Source organism: Pipra filicauda, unplaced genomic scaffold, assembly GCF_003945595.2.
Source record: "Pipra filicauda isolate LSUMZ 115617 unplaced genomic scaffold, ASM394559v2 scaffold349_size1355687_pilon, whole genome shotgun sequence".
In the NCBI taxonomy this organism is placed as follows: Eukaryota; Metazoa; Chordata; class Aves; order Passeriformes; family Pipridae; genus Pipra; species Pipra filicauda.
Window position 1 is genome coordinate 309,169 of NW_024104475.1, and position 11,231 is coordinate 320,399.

An 11,231-nucleotide genomic window follows, 5' to 3' on the forward strand; every position below is an offset into this window, starting at 1 on the left:
TTGTATTTTTTGATCAATAATTTACTTTATACAAAAGGCATTTCAAAGAACGTGGAAATACAAGAAGTAGCTCCGAAAAAAATACCTCGATTGCAAGTAGTAAAATGAAGGGCTGTACATGCTCAGTTTCAACTGACTGTGTCCAACAGGCAACTCAGCTATAAATTTAAACCGTGTTGATAGGTGCTTAAATAGTGTCAAAAAGTCCAACAAAGCATGAACAAATGAAGCCTGGTGTTTGCATTAATCTAGTGACAGTAGTGGAAAGCCCACCTGCCTGCACCAGGACTTGCACTGGAAGAGCTTCTCTGATAACAACAGCTTCTCTGATAACAACTTCCACCTAGTGGAAACATTGAGCTGGCTGACAGTTTGGGTTAGTTTCTTTTTTTTTGCTAATTGAACTGCATTACTTCCTGGATGACATCAGCTAAAACGAGGAAAAAAACCAAGTCTTAGGGCAGTTGTTTTTCTATGCTGGGTAAGGCTGGGTCTTATCCAGTCTGGTTATACCAACAAAACACTGAACTGTATCCCTCCATGGAGGGAAATACTGCTTCTGTGGGTTCAGCGGCAGGATCAGGAATAATTTTCCAGCAATCATGCACAGGTCAGGCATTTATAGAAAGGTAGAACCGATACATCAGAGGTGGTGAGAGGGAGATTTGCATAATAAGGAACAAGGCTCTTTTCTGTAATAAATGTTCTGAATGGGGAAATTTGTTGCCTAAAAAAAAAAAAACTCTTCTTACTATCTTTTTTTTTCTTTTTTAACAGCTTACACCTAATTTGTCACAGTTCTAGCCTTAGATCTTTTCCAGTGATAAGGAATTAGCCCATATGGTCTAAAAGACACATGTAACAGATAAGGAGAGCATTTACAGTTGTCTCAGTTTTAGGCCCATTCAGTTGAAGCAGAGATACTGGCTGATACATCTTTTTGGAGAATGAATTTGTAACATTGCCACTGCCTTGCAAGGGGTTCCCAGTGTTACCTTCTGGTTAAGACTACTGTAAAAAATTACTTGACAGCTTCCTTTTAAAATGCAATACTTTTGCGCAGCTCTTCGGAGATACCTTTAACATGCTTGCCTTTGGGATTAGGATTCATAAACCCAAGTTAGATATCCAGCTCTTCATAGAATAAGTAACATGACATAGACTTGAGGTTCCCATGGTTCACAAGCTGGATTCATAACACATAACGTGCTGTTTGGAAGGAGGCTTCAACCACTTGAGGAGCAGATGTGTACGAAATGCCCTCTGTCTCTGATTTTGATGGTTGGCTGTGGTTCTAAATTCAATATGTGAGGCCAGTGTGATTCACAGCCACAAAAACTTTGCTTAATCTTCAGTGCTTTGAGAATACAGGGCTACCTGATGCTTTTCTTTAAGAGCTCAGAAGAGATAAGTGTTGACCACTTATTTAGGAGTCCTGTGGTTAGAACATTTGCTCAGGAAGTTGGAGATCTGTGTTTCACAAGATTTTTTAGTCTTGGAGGATTCAAATTATCCTCTTTTTTCTTGCAGTAATATCCAGGTGAACATGTACATTCCCCACTACCTTTCCTTTTGAAGTACTGCTATGACTCAGAGAGTAGTGCAGTACTCTGAAGGCAAAGAGGAGAAAAGTTTTCTGTTGAGTATTGCTTAACAGCCCTGAAGTAGGAATGCTCCGCTTCCAGAGAAGCCTACAGTCTAAGATCTAGGGCACTAATCTGAGAGGTGGAAGACACCAGTTTATCCCCTTCCCAATGAGATTGACATTGAAGACTGGTCCCCTATTTGAGGATGAAAAGCAGAAGAAAGAAAATTAAATTCTGTGACATCCTTTATCAAACACTTCTTCTAGCTCAACGCATGAGATGAATGTGGCTAACATCCAAACTTTATAAATACTGTAGAAATAAATGTATGATGAATATGAAACTGTAGGCTCACAATCCTTCTTAACCACTTTTTCAACTCTTTTCTGGCATGGCTGTCAATGCTACGAAAGGTCTCTTTTCTACCAGTATCTTTGGAAATATCTTCCATAACTCCCTACATCCTCACCTGAGGGAGAGGATGATTCATCTCTCCAAATGAAATCTCTGTAGTGCATGCAGCTTTGAGGGTTTATTGGGAGGGTTTACCGGAAGTGCCCAAGTAAGCATCCAAGTAAGGGCAGAAAAGCTCTGACCTTTTTTTCCTCCCCAAGATTTCAGAAAGTGCAGAAAATGAACTGCAAGAAATGCTGTCTGAAGAAAATATTTGACTTGTTCTATAAAATCATGAAAGATTAAAAGCATTTTCTTTAACATCACAAGAAACCTGAATCTAAATTTGAACTCTGAGTGCTTGCAGTATTGTATTCGGTACTAGCATGAAGTTATCATACTCAGCACCAGATGGCTTCTTCGAAAGTATCTCGCTTAAGCTAGTCCTTGCTTTTCATCTCTTTATAATTGTTTTACTTAGAGGCTTTTGCACTCCTTCAAAGCAAGTAAACAGAGCCATGGTTTTCAATGTGCAAGGGGAGAAGAATACATAGGTAAACAGAGAAATAAAGGCAAGAAGTACAAACTTTGTTCCTCTTTCCAGAAGTTTATCAATGCTCACTTCCTTGAAGAGAAATTTAGCCATGGAGCTTAGAAATAGAAATTAGCCTTTTTTTTTTTTTTTTTTTTTTTTTTTTACCATTTAAGACTCAGAATCACATATAATTATTCTCATAGCAATTAAGGATGAAGTTGCTTTGAGAGATCCCATGAAATTCCATCTGGACCTTAGATCTTTAAGAGACTATTAGAAGTCACGACAGGTCATGATCTATTCTCTTCCCTTGTCCTTCAGAAGTGAAGAGACTGCTGTTACATAGAGTAAGAATGTTCTTTTCCTTCCAGTCTCCCATTTTGTACCCACAGTCCCCAGGAAAGTTAGAAGGCCACCAGATAGGGCACATATTTAAGGGAAAAAGCTCAGTGGATTGTGAGTGACTGAAAGCAGTTTCCTTTGGACCTTATTATCTCCAACAGCACTAAAATATCTGGTGCCAGTGCTATGGCTGCATCAACTCTAGGAACTCCCAGCAGCGCTTTTATAGCTGTCATCAAGTTTGTATATTCCGTTTACATGTGTGAGTTTAGTTGATTCTGACAAGATTAAATCAAGACAAGAAGGCAAAATTTTGTAAGAAGGTCCTTGGAAAACAGACTTACTTATCCTTTCCAAGGTGGTATATCCTTTTCCTGAACCAGAGGGGAGATGTGTTGGCAGAAAACAAGACACGGCCGTTGGAGTTGGCATTTGCAGCCACTCAACAGCTGTTTAGCATCCAGATGATTGGAATAACTGGATATTCTGGTTGCAAAGCAGATCTGACTCTTTTAGTGTATATCCTCAAGGAAAAGTGGTTAGAGCAGATATTACTAACCTGATAAACCTACTAAGGAATAAAAAGTATGCTATAATATATGACTGAAAGTATCAACAAGCAGTCTTAAAAACAAAGGACACTGTGAATTACTCATCTATTTCTTTATACTAGCCATGTTTAGTTTGTACAAAATTTTAATTCCATATTCAACGGCTCCTTGACTATTTAATAATAATGTTCCTGAGCTTTTATCACCTCAACATGTGATGCCACATGGATTATTTAAATTGCCCTCACATAATAGTTGGTGTCCTTGCACCCCTCTTTCCAATAGTTATTTCCCTAACTAGATGAGTTAATTCCGCTCAACGTCACACTTTAATAGAACAAGTATAGACATGCTGACTCTGTCCTGATTGACCGAACCATTACTATGAATTTACTTAATTTGTGAATCTATTTTAAAGTTGCTTTCTCTTTCTGTAAATTTTATATGGCTTTGGGGTTATAAGCAGCAGAGTTTATGTACTAGTTATTTTTTTAGTTAAGCTTTCCTATTGAAAATATCCCACTGCTTACTGGCTCCATCATCTGGTGCACATTTCCCAGTGGTTCTAATTAGGACCACTACACACGTCCATTTCACAGGCCTTTGTTCAAAATTGTTGTGCTTGGTTCCAGCAGTCCTTGACGAATTTTTTTGCTGCAGGCCACAGAAGCCTTTTGGTGATGGAGGGTTAACCTTTTTTTGTTTTTCTGTCTGTACTATGTGTTTTCTGACTCACCTTGACACATAATGATATTGCATCAGATGTGTCCCGCTACCACCTGATGGACGGCGTGAATTTTTTTTTTTAAATCCCTCCTGGAGTAATGGCTCTCAGCTGCATACTGGCAGATAGTGAATGTGCACACAACGCACATGTGACTGCTCAAATATTACACGGTTGTGAATTATTTGTCTTCTCTAAGTTAAATCCAGGAGTTTCAGCCTCAATTGTGATCTTTTATCCTGTTTGATTTACTGCTTGGGCTAAATCATGTAGAAAAAAATTGGTGGTAATCTGACCTTTGCTCTTGCTGTTTGGCTAAACCAATATCTTACTGAAAATCTAGATAAGAAAAATGGTTTTGCCTTTTTTTCTCTGTGTGATGGCGAGTCTTAGTTTCCTCAGTTTTAAAGTAAGAACTAACCTATTTTGCAGCAAGACCTAATGTATGGAGTTTACTTCGATATCCTTAGATGAAATGTTGTTTTGGCGTGCAAAGTTTTGCTTTGTTCTCCTTACAAATTAAATTCTTCCTAGTATTCAGTGCTCAATTACTAATCCAAGGACTCGTAGTATACCGTGGACAGTCTATCCTAGGCCACTTCTGGTTCATTTCACATTTTTGGCTGTCTTCCTGAAACACAGGTCTCCTTCCTCCCCCACATATATTCAATTGTCCTTCATATACAAAGCCTTCTGCTTTATTGACAGCTGTAGTGCTTCAATGTCATCTGATGCTCTGGTTCATTGCTGCAACCCTGAGCTTGCAGTGTATAATGCTTTCCTGAATACAAGGCAACTCTGAGTGCATTATGTCCCTCAAAAGCGCCAGGCAGTATGGGACTCCAAACACAAGAATGACAAGAATGAATTAGCTTTTCAAAGGGCAGATTTCAATTTAAGATAAAACTCAGGAAAATATTAAAGGCTCAAAATGTAAGATAATTATTGAGTCAGAAGCAAATGTTTCTTAGGGAAAACCTGCTCTCTCAAAGAAGATGCTAAAGACTGAAGAATGTATTTTTGGCTTTCAGAATGGTATCTGTGGCATGAAGATCTCCATGCATGTCAAGTGTTGTCTCGAGAAAAGGGTCGATGTTTATATGTGAATCAAATCTACAAAGTGGGAGTACAAGTGGGACAAGGTCCTCTAAGATTTTAGTAGTTTCATGCCTCTGCATGTTTCTCTAGTCCTCTTTTACACAGTCTGTTCCTTTAATATCCCCACTAGCAGGATGGTAACCTGCCTTTGGCTTCAATAAACCTACAGGATAGTTGCTAATATAGAAAGTAACAGTCTAACTGTGGGTGAACATCAATATATTTAGATAATATATCTACTGTAAGAGTTAATATCTGCTATTTTCTCAAGTTAAGCAGTAATTGGCTACATTTGAAAAACATGCGTGGTCTGTTCCTAATTTTTGACTCATCATTGGCATTAGCTATTTTTCACAAATGAAAACAATTCGGTGTTTCTTTCCCCTTAAATATTTGCATCAACAGATGAGAGACAGCAAAATAAGTTAATTGTTAATATATGTACGTGAGCACAGAGGACAAATTCCAAACAAAGCAGAATGAGGCATCCGGGTAAGGTTGTCATGCTCCTAGAATCACCCATTTAATGTAGGTTTACTTTGTTCCACCTTTTTCCTCAGCATAGAGGAGATTTATTTTCATGGACATACATCTTGTTGTTGACCTATATTAGGAAGACATTGATTTGCAAACCGCTCTGAGAAACAAATCTTTGAAATTAGGATTTTTTTTTCTTTTATAGTGAGAAGTGTTTACTGATGGACATTAAAGTTTACTACATAACATTTAAGCAGCTGCATGTAATTTACTCTTCTCTCTAACTGCAGTGTAAGAAAGAATAAATCCATCCTACCTAGCAGGCAGGGTAAAGTCACATTTTTCTAGCAATTTGGGCTGGCATGACCTATCCAATGCCTCTGTGAGAGCTGAACAGACTGCTTTTGAAAAAACAGATGGAGTGGTCTTTAAGGATCTTTATCAGAAGTGATTTGGTGTCATGCTGTCTTTTACTACAACCTCGCCATCTCTCTTCAAAGAAAGATTCTGTCATGTGTTGCCTCACATTTACTCCTCTGTTTCAGCTCATGGTGACATTTGATAGTGCAGAACTGAGGTGGCCAGAAAAATTAATAGTTAAGTGTTTGCCTTGGAATGAGAGATTACTTTCTGAACAGTGCTGTGGTGTTTTGTTCTGTTTCTGAGAAGGGTTGCTGCAGTGGGGAATACTCGTGCTGACTTGTCTTCTCACCAGTCCTGTCCTATTAACAATTCTGCTGGGGCTGTAGAGAGGCTTCCACAGGGCATGTCAGGGACCACACCTTTACCATTAATGTCTTCTTGCACCTCTGGCTGTTCACTCCATCACTGACTGATGTGGTTGTGTCACATGTAGTTGTCCTGTGGTCTTGTAGACAGACAATAGCTTCATTTAGGTCATTGCCCATCAGCATCACAAAAGTGGGAGATTAAGAACATGTGCTGGTGCCAGATTCTCAGGCTACAGGCTTACCTACAGTGTGCCCCTATATTCAGTTGTCCTGAAGTACCTAAAAAAAATTGGCACTCTCTCCTCCGTTTGTAACCTGCGTGGAAGAAAACATCTCTCTCCAGACTGGAGCTGCCCTATTGGTATATTCTACAAGGGTTATAGGTCCAGTGGTTTTCTTCCATGAGAGGAAACTAGAGGCCTGATTCAGCATAGTTCAAGACTGGCAACACAAATACGATGATTTGTTCATGGAATATGGACCTTATGGTACACAGGTTGCTGGAAGGATGATGGCGGAGAGCAGGTCTTAGGGATGTATTTGTATGGAAGGAAAAGAGGGAATAGAAAGCAGACTTTTGGGAACAAAAATCTATACCCGAGGCTCCATGTCAGGAAACCAGATGTTGTCACAAGACACATTTATTTTCATCTAGAGTCATAAGCCACAGTTGGACAGGATGTCTTTATAGTTGTCTCTTACACTAGCCAGAGGCAAGAAGACCTTAAACCAACAATTCTTCATATCCTCTATGCACCAGTATTTCTTAGCCTTACTGACCAGTGATCATCCAGGATAGTGCACAGTAACCAGGAAAAATGCTGACATGGTGTCTTTCAAAATTATGAGTTTGGTCTTTCTTAGAGCCAGTTTTGTTACTGTTACTACTGCTAGACACTGCCTAATTCCATCCTATTTTAGTCAATTGGATTTCTTACTACAATGTAGAAATAATCTGTGTGGTGTCAGTTACGTGCTCTGAAGCCTTGACCAACGAATTCTGCACAGGAACAGTGCAGTTCCCTGCAGCTGAATCTGTTTACAAGCATGGCTCGGAGGTTAAGCCACCAGGGCAGCAGGGTTGCTACCATGCTCGTCTGTGAAATGGCTTGTGAATGGTTAATGCAGGGAACTAAATGCTAAGATGAATACCTAGACACATAAGTAAATAACACTAAGAACAAGAAATGTGAATGAGTTGCTTTAGATTAATGCATTAACATAAAATGAGTTACTCTACTGTCCTTCCCAAAACAGGATGGGTGGATATGGAAGTGGATCCATAAATAGAAGTTGCTGAGTTGTGTCCTATGTCAGGCCTGTCTAGTGCTCCTCATCCTTTGCTCCTTCAATTTTTAGCTGTGGAGATTTAATCTGAGCTGCTTGCCATTGAGATGGAGAAATAGATGGCATACCAAATAGAGTCAAAGCAACTGGGAGGTAATCAGCTTTAAAATTAAAAAATACCAGCCGGATATTTTTACAATAATAATAAAATAATATGTTTTGGGGTGACCCTGTCTGGATGCCAGGTACCCACAAAAGCCTCTCTATCACTGCTGTCCTCAGCTGGACAGGGGAGAGAAAATATAATGAAAGGCTCCTGAACTGAGAAAAGAACAGGGAGAGATCACTCACCAGTTACCATCACAGGCAGAACAGACTCAGCTTTGGGAAATTGATTGAAATTACTACCAATCAGATCAGAGTAGCATAACGAGAAATACAACCAAATCTTAAGAACACCTTCCACCCACCCCTCCCTTCTTCTCAGGCTCAACTTTTCTCCTAATTTCTCTACCCTCTCCCCTACAGCAGCACGGGGGAATAGAGAAGAAGGGTTACAGAGAGTTCATCACACGTTGTTCCTCATACTCCTTCCTTGTCAGGGGAAGGACTTCTCACATGCTACCCCTGGTCCAGTGTGGTGTCCCTTCCGTGGAAGACAGTGCTCCATGAACTTCTCCAATGTGAGTCCTTCCCACAGGCTGCAGCTCCTCACAAACTGCTCCAACGTTGGTCCCTCCCACGGGTCGCAGCCCTTCAGGAACAGGCTGCTCCAGTGTGGGTCACCTGCAGGGTGACAGGTCCTGCCAGCAAACCTACTCCAGTGTGGACTTACCACAGGGTCACAGCCTCCTTCGAGCGTTCACCTGTTCCAACATGGAGACCCCCAGGAGCTGCAGGTGGATCTCTGCTCCACCATGAACCTCTATGGGCTGCGGAGGTATAGCCTGGCTCACCATGTTTTTCCTCATGGGCTGCAGATGAATTTGAGCTCCAGAGCCTGTAGCGACTCCTTCCTCCCCAAACTTGATGTCTGCAGGGCTCTTCTCCCAGTCTCGCACCTCTCTCCAGCTGCAGTTGAGCCAGGTGGATGGGCTTTGAGCATCCTGGTCTAGTGGAAGGTATCACTGCCCAAGGGAGAGGGTAAAAAATAGGTGATCTTTAGGGTCCCTTTCAACCCATACTATTCTATGATTCTATGATACTTTCACTAAAAACTCCACTGTGAGCATTTGAGGGCATAAAACTTCAATGAACCGATGAACAGACAAGCAAACATAAGTGCAAAACTCAAGTGTTTGCAAACGTGAATATAATCCTGCAATCAATTATACTCATGTTGACTATAGTTATCAAAAGGGACCTTGAGGTCAAGAGATAGGGCTCTGTAGACAACTAAAATATGTTTCAGTTTCACTTAGACTTGAGTACTGAGTCAGAGGGGTCTAGCTCTGCTTGGGCACCGATGAATATGATTTTTCAGAATGTAGTGCAATGTAGGACTGGTATAATTTTGATAAGTGAAGCAATATATCAAGAAGAGGAAAGTTTATGCTTGACCCTTTTCTGAACGTTCCTTAACTGAGTCCTGATCTGTGATCCCACTAAATCTCCAGCTTCTTCCCTGCACTCAGGTATGAGTAGTCAAGAGTACTGTTCCCCTCTTTCTTTTACCTCACCCTAACTGTTTTCCTCGTTAGACTAATACACACTAAAAAATTACTGAGAAACTTCAGTCACTGTGGGATGCAGTCAGGTATCAGAATGCATTCTGCAGTATTCCAGAATCTAAAATAACTTCTAGCTATTTTTTTACTAAATATAAACTATTGGTGTAGAACCCTTGATTCCATAACTGGTCTTGGTGTTGTAGAAAAATCTGTCTCCTAAGGTAATATTACTATGTTTAAATATGGACTTTAGAATCAGTTGATACTTCTTTTCTTCTGTTGTCATTTGTTGTTCATCTTGCTGTCATTTGTTGTTCTTTGTGCCCATAAATTAGGATGTCAAGACACTAAATAGTTCAGTAAATATATGTAAAAAAATACGTCAGCACATTTTGTTACTAACAAACATTGCAGAAGAAGCCTACAAAGCAAGATAAATTGAAGTCAAGTTTTATCTTTCCCATTCTGGCTGCTTGTAAAGATAGACAAAGTCATGGGAAAGGATGCATGGAGGAAGACTACCCTTAGTCTAGTAAGGGTCATTTCCGTGGACTCCTGTATAGTCTGTGAAAAAAAGATAAGCCCTTTCAGATGTAATAAAGTATAACTGCTTTGAGCTTTTGTTCTGAACCTTTTCTGGAAGAGATGATCATCAGCAAAAGAGAAAACTCCTGAAGTTTATAAAGTAATCATAGAATCCTCACCCGGGAGCAGCAGATAAGCACCAGTAGTTTCTTCCAGAGACATAGGAAAGCCCTGGAGATTTTGCTTTTTAAATCAGATGGGGAAACAGACAAGTGAATGAGCTGTTATATAATATCAAGAGAAAGGCCACTCTTGGCTGACAGTAGTATGTGGTACAAGCTCTGTGTACTTGCTCATAGAGCATGAACTATTAGCCAAAACAGGCTTTCCTCTCTTACAGTCCTCTCACAAGCACTGAGTAAAACATTAGGACATGCATGTAGTTTCCAGTCACTGAGTTAATGAAAAATAACTGGATTGCACTCTGACAGGTTCCTGTCACACAGTTGGTTTAAAAAACTGAGCTGCAGTTCATTATCAGTTTTCTTGACTGTAATGCTGATAAGTGATGTTTTTTGCCCCAAGGATTTATATCTATCCCTTTTGGGGGATGAATCCTGTAATCCTGACCATCCTTTGCCTTTCACGTTTGCAAGGATTTTTTTACACAGGTAATGGAGTATCCATGGCCTGGTCTGGTGTACCCAAGCGCTCTGAAGTGTTCATGCTAGGTTCTGACAACCTGTATTGTTCAGCTTTTTTGGACTGATGTAAGCAAGAATAGAGTCAGCCTCCAACCTTGGAGTTTTTGCTTTTCCCTCAAGCCACTGTTTCTTATATCACCCTAACAAAATTATTTCTCTCTCATAAAAGTCATCTCCATGTAAAGGCCCTCCTGAGCAGTGGCTCAGGCAGACAGAAGCAATGTACATGAGAAAACTCCTTCCTTGTGGATATAGCATTGTGAAGAACAGATATAATTTAACATGCTCTAAAAGAAAAACTTCCCAGCTTACTCAAATATCATATGGTAGTAGTTTTTTCCATTAGCATGGGGAAAAATAATGATCTGTTGTGGCCAGCATTAATGACGGGGTCTTTTCTTTCAAAGCAGTGCATTTGAATGGAAGGACTCCCTCTGTCCTTGGGCTTCCTTTAAGGCTAACTTTAAACACGCTCTTTTTGCTTGTTCCGGAAGCTGTCATTAAACAGCAATAACCTTTTATTACTGAATTTAGCTGGATTTGAATAGGTGACCTAGAGATTAAAATTTCAGACTCTGTTACTTATTAAGAAAGTAATTTGAATCCCT